This window comes from Ailuropoda melanoleuca, chromosome 6 (genome assembly GCF_002007445.2).
Source record: "Ailuropoda melanoleuca isolate Jingjing chromosome 6, ASM200744v2, whole genome shotgun sequence".
Classification (NCBI taxonomy): domain Eukaryota; kingdom Metazoa; phylum Chordata; class Mammalia; order Carnivora; family Ursidae; genus Ailuropoda; species Ailuropoda melanoleuca.
Genome location: NC_048223.1, coordinates 35,277,629 through 35,289,707, shown reverse-complemented (window position 1 = coordinate 35,289,707; position 12,079 = coordinate 35,277,629).

The following is a 12,079-nucleotide window of genomic DNA, read 5'->3' as shown; positions in this document are numbered from 1 at the left end:
TAAAGGGTATTGTGTCGAATCTGTAGATCAGTTTGGGGTTAGATTATCACCTTAACAATATTAAGTCTTTTGATCAATGAGCATAAGATGTTCCTTCATTTAATATTTAATGTCTTTCAAGAATGTTACATAGTTCTAAAAGTATAAGTTTTGCACTTATTTTGTTTAATTTATTGCTAATATTTTATTAGTTTTGATGCTATTATAAACTATTTCTTTTATATCATCTTTGCTTTTAGAGTTCTAAAATAAGTTAGGAGGGTTTCCATCTTTTTTTATGCTTTTGACATTTTATATAACATGGGATTTTTGATGTTTGATGAACTTGACTATTCAAAACTATTTGGGCCAGGTTCATTTTTAAGGAAAAGATATATTCTACCTTCTAACTTCTTATAAACCAATTATAGGAATTTATGGGAAATCATCCTTGCATTTAGATTTTCACATTTATTCCTATAAGGTTTACAAGCACAGAACTCTCATAATTTTTAAAGTTATCTGTATCTGTACTTACATCTCTTCCTTATTATCAAGGTTATCTTTACAAGGCTTCTCCCTTTTTCTTTCTTTTTTTTTTTTTATTTAAACATTTTATTTATGAGAGAGAGAAGGAGGGAGCACACGTAGGGGGAGAAGCAGAGGGAGATGGAGAAGCAGACTCCCCACTGAGCAGGGAGCCCCACACAGGGCTCAATCCCAAGACCCTGAGATCGTGACTTGAGCCAAAGTCAGATGCTTAACTGCCTAACCGCATAAGCCACTCAAGCATCCCCTCCCTTTTTCTTGATTACAACTGCAAAGTGTTTGTCTATTTTAAAAGTCTTTTAAAAGAACAAAATTTGGCTTCTTACTGATCAATAAGTTATACTGATCAACTACTCTTGTTTTTCCTTACTTATTAACTTTTGCTTTTCTCTTTATTATTTTGGGGTTTCCTCCCACATTTTTGGACTTATTTTGTTGTTCTTTTTCTAGCACTTGAGTTGAAAATATAATCCATTTATTTTCCATGTTCTCTCATGAGCATGAGTAATGCTACATGTTTTCCCCTAATGCTGCTTTAGCTATATTCCCTAAGTTTGGATCTATATCGCTTTAAAAATCAATTATTTCATAATTTATAAATTCAATTTTGCTTTCCTATTTAATTCAAGAATTAATTAGAAGTATATGCTTTTTAAAATTTCCAAGTAACTAGTTTGTTTTGGCTACCTTCTTTTGTTAATAACTAATTTGTTGAATTTTGATTTTTGGTCAAATAATATATCCTATATGGTTTCTATATTTTGAATTTTGTGGAATTTTTTTAATGAAATACACACGACAGATTTTTGTGAACATGCCATGGGCCAAACGTGTTAACTATACTACTAAAATCAGTTAAATCTTGACTTAACTTTTATCTGCCATTTCTGAAGTAGGTGCATTTCTATATCTCATTAAGACTGAAAATCTAGGGGCGCCTGGGTGGCACAGCGGTTAAGCATCTGCCTTCGGCTCAGGGCGTGATCCCGGCGTTCTGGGATCGAGCCCCACATCAGGCTCCTCCGCTATGAGCCTGCTTCTTCCTCTCCCACTCCCCTGCTTGTGTTCCCTCTCTCGCTGGCTGTCTCTATCTCTGTCGAATANTCGAAAAAAAAAAAAAAAAAAAAAAGACTGAAAATCTATCGGTTTCTCCATATTTTTCTCCCCTTTTGCTTTATGTGTATTTTGCCGAGTCATGAGGGATATAAAAGTTTATGACTCATTCAATGGTTTGATATAACTTGAATCCATATGAACTATTCATCTTTGTTTTGTTTAATATGATTCTTCTTGAATTCATTTTTCCTCATAACATCATTATACCCTACTTTTCTATTAGCAGGGGCTTCCAGTAAAATTTTTCAATTTCTCTTTATCATTAGACTTTAAATGTGTCATAAATAGAAGCTAAAGTTTTGCAACCATTTTATAAAAGATGTATTAGTTATTTATTTTATTATTTTTATTTATTATATTAATTTTTGGTTTGGTTGTTTTTTTATTATTTTTTTTCTAATTATTTATTTTAAGGGGAGAGAGAGAATGCAGGGAAGAGGGGCAGAAGGAGAGTGAGAGAGAGAATCTCAAGCGACTCTGCCCTGCTGAGCAGGAAGCCCAAATTGGGGCTCAATCTCACATCCCTTAGATCATGACCTGAGCCAAAATCAAGAGTTGGAAGTTTAACCCACTGAGCCACACAGGTGCCCCTTTACAACCCTTTTTAATTTAATTTAATTGAAACCAGAGGTTTCAATTAAGGCATTATAACTGAAAAATATAACATTCACATTTTTTGTGATTACTGATAATTAGGTACTTTCTGCTTCATTACAATTTAATGTTTTTAACTCACTACATGATTTCTTCTTGCTTTTATCCTTTTCCCTGTCTTTTGTTGGATTACAAAGTACATTAAATTTCTATTCTTCTAGAAATTACCCATAAAATATTTCACTCTCATTACCTACCAATATTATTTAGACACAACCACAATTTTTACTGTTTTCTTTATATACTTACATTTCTTTTGTCCCATTTCTTTCCTTTCTTTGGGCTTTTAATTTTTCTGGACTGTGTCATCAATACTGCCTATGGAAGAAAACTTTCTGAGTTCTTGAATGTTTTAGAAATGCTTTAAAGGCCTTTATTTTGCCTTTAAATATAGAACTTTGGGTTCAAAATCTCCAAATTTTCAAAGTATTCCATGATGTTTAAGAAGCCAGTGGTGCCAGTACTTAAACATGCAGCTTATTCCACCAATTGATTTCCACCTGTTTTTCCTTCAGGAGGAAGGAAATGTCTAATCCATAGATGGTATATCTTCTTGTCCAGTGCTAGATTTATTCTGTCCCAAAATATGTCTTGTCTGACATCATCAGGGACTTTTTGATGGTAAAGATACTGAGTTAGCCATCCTGAGCCAATTACTATCCCCTTCTCTTTAAAGATTGTATAGCCTTTTATTATCACAATTGTTTTAATGACCTGTCATTCAAGTTCCTACTGTAGGTTAAGTAGTTTTCTAGAGACATGCTTTTACTTTTGGCCTGTGCAAATATTCAAAAGAATGAGTTCTGCTGTACCAGAATTCTATTTTCAGTGATAAAAAAGAATTAAATCATTCTCACTTAATAATGTTTCAAGTATTTCATTTATATCACATGTTGCTAATACAATAATCAAGTGCTCATAATAAGTTGAGATTTTTTTACTAATTTTTCTAAGTAACCTGGACACAATAGAGTGTCCAAAAGATCTAGAAACATAAAAAGGTATTCATAATACTTTTTCAGAATAAAAAACAAATTGGACCTACTGATTTAAGCTTGGAGGTATTTTACCTGAAATGTTTTCCGGGAGTTGAAAAAATATTCTAAAAGTGTATTATATGAGAATGTAATTAATATGCTTCTAAAAGTGAATTTATCCTTATGTTTCTTGACTTTTCAGACACTTTGTAATTATTTCTGTTTGCTCCAGCTCTGTGAATCATTTAGGTATATTTACCCAATTTCTGTAAGAGAGAGTTTGCATACAAGTCATCATGAGATTTGGATCAGAAGCCCTGGATTCAAGGCTTAGCCCAAACACTTACTACGAACTATGTGAGTGTGAGCGAGATTCTTAACCCCTCGCAGCCTTAACTTCCTATGATGTAAACATAAGATAGTAACACCTACTTTATTTACCTTCACTTAATGAAATAATATCGATATAAAATATATAATATATATAAGTATAAATAAATAGTACATATATAATATATATATATATAATCTCTGGTTTGGACATTTTAGCCAGAATGGTTGTATGCTTAGATAACACCATCAGAGTCTTAAGTTTCAAACACTGAAATATATGTATAGTACAGGGAACAAGTCTTGCTTCTGTTTGGGGGCCTTCCCATCGCCAGATGACCCAGCACATGTCTTGGTTTCTAACTGGAACCAAATTTGTTTCTTAAACTAAAATCTGGAATGGCTGTTATTTGTATTTGGGAAAAGGCAACTCATTATCAGGACAACAATTTACGTGTGACTTAGGTTCTCCACATTGCATATGGTTCCAGTTAAACTAAAAATCAAGAATATCAGTCATCATAAACAAAAGAAAAGGTGGGAGAGAGTCTAAACAAATATTTCCCCACAGCTATCAAATACTGTGAAGGAATAAAAAAAAACCTATAGTAACAAAAATATTTGTGCATTTTACTATTTCAAAAGAGCTTTACATAATTATTATTTCATTATTTACATACATTATTACATACATACATTATTATTATTTCATTTGATTTTCCTAGCGGGTGGGTTTGGCATGTATTCTCTTTTCTCCCCCTATAATTCACAAAAGAAATTGAGATGCAGAGAGATGTTGTCACATCCATGAAGTCGTATACCTGGTAGACAGAGGTACCCCTTGGGTCTTTGGTTATTAATATTAATCTGCTCAGAGAGAAGCTCCCATAATGGACCCTCACTAACCAACTCTTCAAACCAACGGCCACCTCCCTTCTGTAGAACATGTCCTTGCCCCAATGCTGCTGCGCAGTCTGGCCCTGACACACCTGGCCTCCACCACGTGAAACACATGCTTGCTTACCAGGAGTCAGTTATGTTTGCTCCCAAATCTGTGGGTGCAATTTTACATGTTACCGTAATTATTTAATTCCAATAAAAGGAAACTGATTAAATGAGTGCAAAAAGAAAGACAGTTGTCACTTCTAAGAGAAATATATTGACTACTTTGGAAAAATTAGATAAGAGCAAATTGCTAGAGAATTTTGGTCGAGTGCAAATAAGGCCCACAAATTCTGGTATGAAGTAGCCATAAAAATCTAGACAGATTTTGCATTGACAGCTCAAAAAAACTCTTCAAGTTCTTGCCTGAAATACACAAAAACAAGGTGCCTCGGTGGCGCAATCAGTTAAGTGTCTACCTCTTGGTTTTCATGAGGTCAAGCCTCGCCTCGGGCTCCTTGCGCAGTGTGGAGTCTGCTTGAGACTCTCTCTTCTCTCTCTGCCCCTCTCCCCCAATCCTATCTCTCTCTCTAAAATAAATAAATAATAGATCTTCATAAATAAATAACACAAAAACAGGACACTGTAACCGATGTATTATAGGTAGAATTTGTGACACCAGGGAGCTCCAATCAGTAAGCCAATAATAAAAAATATATATATCGAAATTTTATCGAATTTTATCGAATAGCCCAATATCAAAAGATTATTAAATTCTGCATTCAAGTAAAATACAAAATATAGTATGTCTATCACTGCTATAGATCTTAACCAGACTTTTTAAATTAGCTACCCTACTAACAGCCCAAAAATACCTAGTAAGAGCGTCTATTATGCTACAGATTCCAGATTTCTCCCCCCAAACCATAAGGTCCCCAGAACTCATGGGTCCCTCTTGATGAAGAGAGAATGCTGCCCAAGAATTTGCTTTTCCAGAACTTATTGCAAAATATAATATACAACATTGCTATTCTTTGCCATTATTGCCACTATGTAATGGCAGACTCCAGCATAGAAAGGCCCTTCTGCTGAAATCAGTGGGAATTTGAGGGAGGGAGTTAAATCACTCTGCAGGATAAGGTACCAGAAAATGTTCATTTTCCCCTGGTGAGTGGTTTCCTTTCGCAGAACACAAGGAGAGGAAGAGTGACATGACAGCGGGAGGGATCTGAGGAGGAGGCAACCATACCTAACCCTGAACTTGGAAGTTGATCCCCAGCCCGCATGACTCTTGGGTTCTCTCCAATTTTTCCATAGAAGTGTTACACACTATAACCCTGTATTAGCAGTGTTTAGGGGAGTGAGGGAGGAGGAGCAAAAAATTCTTTGGGGCAAAGAATTCAACCAGTGTTGAAACCAGAATTGAAAGTAGGAGATGATCAGAAGAATGCAGACGCCCGGAGAATCCTTGGAAATCGTAAGTAGGGCACAGGACGGCCCAGAGTACTTGGGGTGACACTTGAATCTGTTTATTAACAAAAGGAAAAAAAGAAACTGTACTATCAGAAGACACAGTGCTTGGGTATGCCTAGCTGACATGTTTATGGAACTTATGAACAACAGATTTTCCCTGTTTGGCAAAAGGCAAATTGGGACAAAGCCTGCAAAGACATTTTTATTTTGCCTACCTTCGAATGAAAGCTAAGTGTCCAAACATCATTCTACAAAGCCCTAACTGTGCTGGTTATTTCTAAACACATGGTGGTAAGAAGAGCCTAGAAGTCTGTAGACATGGCACTTAAAGACAATATCCTCTTCAGGTAGTTGCTGTTTGTACTTCGGGAGCTTTGAAAAGCGAAGTACGTAATTATCACCCGATAAAAATCTGCGATAAGTTAATGTTGAAATTCCGCTGAGGAAAAAGACACAAAATGCCTGTGTTTTTGGGTTCCTTTGATCTTCCACCTGCTTTGACTTTTCATAACTTAAGGTATTTTCTCCCTTTCTTCCTTCGTTTCTTTGCCTCGTTCCAGAGTGATTGGAAGCACACATACAAAGACAGGGAGAAGAGAAGACTGGACACTTATAGACAGGTTTCTAAGATGAAAAAGAACGGCTTTCCAGGAGTAATACAACTGTTTTTGCTTCTAAAACCAGTTAGGCAAGTCTCTGAGGATTCTTATAAATAGACACTGTGATACAAAACAACACAGCTTGACAACGTTCTGTAAGACAGATGACAGTGAGTGTCATTTGTGCCGTTTCCTCCCCTGTCTCTCAGCACAGGCTGATGACATCACCCCAACACACGATTCAGCAAGACCAGTTCTCAAGAGGGTGGGAGGCGGCAGGAACAAACTGAAATGAAATTCACATTCTCAGTTCCTCTGCTGACCTGATTTGACCCAGGGCTGGACTCTGGAAAATCTAGAACATCACCCTCCACCACGTTTCCATCAAACTTCTGACAAAAATTGGGCAGCAATGAGCACATTGTTGGGAAAATGAACACTGTGAGCTCAGATGCCTCATTTTAAAAGTGGATCGTGACCAGATTCAGGAAGGCCCTGCTGCCGGGCATCCGCCTTTCAGCCGCTTGCCCAGGCAGTGGTCTAAGAGGTCGGAAAGGAGGAGCAGGCGCTGGGGAGGCTGGGCAGCACCTATTTGCCCACCAGCATGAAAGTACTTTAATAACGTAACGTGTGTGCCTGCAGTTGCGGACATCAGCTGGATGTTAACCCTCCAACATATATAACCAAATTATAAAAAGCCAAAGAATGTGTATTCTTAGGAACTTTAGGAACTCTCCTTCCAGCTTCAGGGTGAGAATCCAGGCGTGTTGTTTGCAAGGCAGACTACAAACAAGGCGAAATGTGATTAACTCTTCCCCTTAAAACCCCCGCAGGCCACCGTCTGTCACCGGTGTTTATTGCGAAGATGTGCTGAGCCCAAGACAGCTGATGGACATCTGCCCTGCCATGTGGCCTCTGAAGAGAGAGGAGACACAAGGTACGGTCAGTTTGTTTCTAGCATGTCCTGTACTTTGTAGTGGGCCCAACTCTCCTGGATCACAGTTACCAAAGAAGGCATAAGCCAGGCCACAGACAGCACCGACAGGGGGCACTAGGAAAGTGCGTGCCCAGCTTCCCTGAGTCCTGGGGTTTCCATTCTCGCAGCAGCACTCTTCAGGCTGGTTCCACTTCATTTAACTGAAAACCCAAAATAGCAGAGGCTTAAGCACATGGGGTTCCTTCTGTCACGTAACAAGAGCAGAGACGGGCAGTCCATGGCCCCGGGCTCCCTCTATCCTCCTGCATCACCAGCTGCAGTCTGTCCGAATGGTGAGGTCACCTCATTGTCCAAGATGGCTGCTGCGCTTCCAGCACCCTGTCTCCTTTCTAGGCAGCAGGGAGGAAGCAGAAAGGAGAGCAAATGGACACTTTTCTGAACTGAGTCTGCTTCCTTTAAGTGATTTTTTGGAAAGCCCCCTCAACATTTCTGCCTACGTTGCATTGGCCACATCTTAGCAAGGAAGACTGAAATGTAGTATATTCTTTTAGCTGGGCACATTGCAGCCCAGAATAAAACTGGAGCTCTGTTTTATTAAGAAAGGAGGGGAAGACGGATATCCAGTAGCAACCCACAATCTCTGCCACAAATCCCAGCACAGAACAGCAACACACAGAAAGGCAACTGTTGATGTATTATGTACGCTGGACTAACCCAAATCAGAAGAGAAGCCAAAAATTCTGTACTACCAGATGCTCTCTCCAACCAAATGGTTCAATTTGACTTTTTAGCACAAGGCACAAATTCCTTCCTTCATGACTCTGCCCTTTCACTTGGCACTAACTCTTCCCAAAAATGTCCCCTAAGGTGGAACAATCCAGGTCACATATGGCTCCACCTCTCTTTTTTTTTTTTTAATATTTTCTTAATTCATTGGTTGTTTTTGTTTGTTTGTTTTTTCATCATAATTCCATTCACACAATTCCATTCCCATCATCCCACTGCCTGGGCAGTCGGAAGCGAAGTATCCACAGATCAGCCTTGACGGATTTTTTTTTTAATATAAGCTGTCAATGTAGATTTTCTTAAGTGCAGACAGAAATCTGAAATTTCATGTGAAATATGACAGCTAACTTACCTTTTTTAAAACAATGGGTGAGCCTCTATTTGACCAAGTCCTAAACTCTGAGTGTCCACTGTGTCTCAGCTTTCCTCATTTTTGTTGTCAAATGGATGCAATTCTTTCCACAGAGCATCCTGCCTCCCTCCCTCTCTCCCTCCCTCCCCCTCCTCCTATGTATCTGCTTGTAACTGAAGTAACTGCTTTTCTCCCTACTGACCTTCTACAGATTTCTTTCCTGAAATACTCCTCTGATCAATATTTCCCTCTCAACATCTAGTTTTGATACACAACTACAGATTCTCTTCCAAAATCACTTCTACATCTTAAAATCCATCCCATTTCTTCCCCACAACCCCTTGACTCTCAGGCTGCTGGAGCTAAAGAAAATGCACCAAAGGCTCTATGATGCCTTCTCTAAATCTCTAGCAAGAGGCTGCAAACCAAGGCCACCAGCATTTAGTGAGTCAGGCAGTGTTCTGGGCAACTGATAATGGCAATGACAATGGGCACTCAGCCTCCATGTTAAAGGGACAATAAGAAATAAAAGGTATTGTGACAAATCCAAGAACTGTCCGTCAGCTTAGGTAGAGCAATTGCTACCAGTGTTTCTGAATTTTGTAAAGATCAGCTGGAAATTCATATATTTTCCTTAAGAGAATAAATGAATTTTATACAAAATATGACACAAATTCACTTTTTAAAAATAATCAGTGGGCTTATATTTCCAACCTTTGACCTCCAGCATATACTGAATTACTCCCTAATTGATTCAAACATAGGTCTCTTGACACAGCACCTGGCAGGGTGCAAAGCACGGAGACACTCAGCAAAGGCTGACTGATTGATGCTATCACCTGGTCAATGGACTCACTTGCACTCTTCACGGAGGGAGGAAGTTCAGAAGCTGGATAAGGTTAAGGAACTGAGAAATATTACCTTGGTTATGATGAAGGGAAGATCCAATCGCTTTTTTATTCCCAATCAATTAGAACATTATGGTTTTATACCTAATTTGTTATCAACAAAAACCCCGGCATTATGAAAAATTAGCTTTAGTGTACACTTTAAACAAGAGTTAGTGACTTCTATATTCATGAGTGATTTTAGGTCACTTATCAGCAACCACTGAAACTGTACTTCACCAGTCCATGTTCTGCATATTTTCAATTGGCCAGATTTGCTTACTCTTTCCCTGTAAAAATACTCATAAACATAGTATGCTTCAAACTGTATGCTTAACCTCCATAAAGGAATAAGAATATAGGAGAAAGAGTACAGGATTTGGAGGCAGACAAACCTGGGTTCAAATTCTGACTATGCCACTTACTGGCTATGCATTCTTGAAGAAGTAAGACATTTTTTGTGTGTGGAAGTAATAAACTTCTTGAATCTCATTTTCCTCACCTGTAACATAGGATAATAAAACCCATTTCACTTTATTATGAAGAGTGAAAAATAATATAAAGTGCTTAGCATATTTCCTGGCCCACAATGGAAGACTACAAATATCACTAGCAATTCTCTTCGCTCACCTGGTGTGCACCTCAGTTCAGAATATGTTTCCTCTTTTTGGCCATAAAGTGAGTCAATTCATATTTACCAAATATTCATAGTATATTTAATGCCCTAGACAGTACTTGGATATACTAAGAAAATTTGCAAGTTCTCAAGTATAAAAGTGGGTAGATGAGCAAACTAATATAACAGAAATTCAGTTAACGTAATTTTATAGGTTAATTCATTTCCCTGCCCAAAGTTTCCCACCTATAAAATAGTATTTTAGAAATACACAAAAAAGCCTGGGACACCTGGGTGGCTCAGTCAGTTAAGTGTCTGCCTTTGGCTCAGGTCATGATCTCAGGGTCCTGAGATGGAGCATCGGGCTCCCTGCTCATCAGGGAGCCTGCTTCTCCCTCTCTCTCTACCCCTCCCCCCTGCTTGTGGGAGCGCGCGCACTCTCTCTCTCTCTCTCATTCGCACGTGCGCGCATGCGCTATCAAATAAAATCTTATTAAAAAAGTAAATAGAAATACACATTTCTAAAAGTCTTCTGAAGCACAGGTTTTTAGTACTATAAGAAATTTACACCGTTGGTGGATAAAAACTTTGCACATGCATACATTTACACCACTGTAGCACATCCATTTGGCAAGGTCACTGCACCGTCCATGTGTCAGACACATGCATAGCAAAAGGTTTAATCTCAAGATGGATGCCAAGGAGAAGCTCATTCATTCATTCAAAATATATGTACTGGACTTTTGTGGTCGACCAAAATGAATCTACTCTCCACCTAAAATAACCAAAACACAGGACGTAGTATAAACAAGTTTTTCAAGAAACTCTGTATCAAAGGACAGCAATCCCTAAAAGATGGAAAAGAAATGAGGTGGGCCCTGCGATTGCCCTAGCTCACTGCCTTGAAAGAGTTTTGAGGAAAACACAGGCAGAGCCCAGCAGACTCCCTCCCTAAGTTAAGCAGAAAAAGTTAAGAGCCCAAGGCAACTAGAGTTCACAGAGTACTGGAAAGAGCTTCAGAGAGAGAGGGAGCTCTGAAGAGTTCTTGCCCCCCCCCCACCCCACCAGTATTTAGCACAATACTGATCAGCACATGAATGTAAGGAAATCAAGTGAAGCCTAGGAAGAAACCACCCAAGAGGTCGGGAGAACAGTATGCAACACCCACACAGGATGGTGCCTGTACACATACCTTGCTGTTTCTGCTTCTCTGTTGGAACACATGCAAATATACGGGAAGGAATTTGTTAGAGGGAATTGGTTTATGTAATTGTGAGGGATCATTAAGCAGCTTCTGAAAGACTACCTCTGCATCTGATGCCGATTCCAACGGGAAGGTAAGGGAAAGAAGAGATCCAAGCAAGCTGGAACCCTGCACGCATAAGCTGGAAATGCGAGGATGGACTTAGACTCATGCTCTTTCTGGTTGCCTCTGAGCTTGGGGCAAGAGTACACTGCAGAAACAGAACCTTCCATCCCCCCCAGCACGGGGTTAGATGTAGCAGTCTGGGCCCTTTGAGAGACATCGAGATGGGTTTAGATGTGCAGGAGATTTATTGGTGGAACACCTGTGGGGGAAAGAGGAAGGAGCCAGAGGAGGTGACCCTGTGAAAGAGAGAGGGAAGAAGGGGTGAATAAGAAGAGTCTTAGATCTCAAACCAAGGCTAGGAAAGTTCAGCCAGGCCCATCGGTTGCATCCCTCATCTGGAGAACAGGCCTGCCCTGGGGTCCTTGTCACATGCAGTCATTGGCTGGGAGCAGCTGGTAGGAAGTGTGGCCTCAGCAGGACACAAGGTTGAATTCACAGCGCAATGGCTGGGGCTGTTGATCAATTATGCCCACTGAAGCGGGAAATCTGAGTGGCACATTCTCACCCGCCCGCCACAGCAGGATGGATGAGGACCCAAGGTTCTAACCAGATAGCACATTTTCATAACTAGCA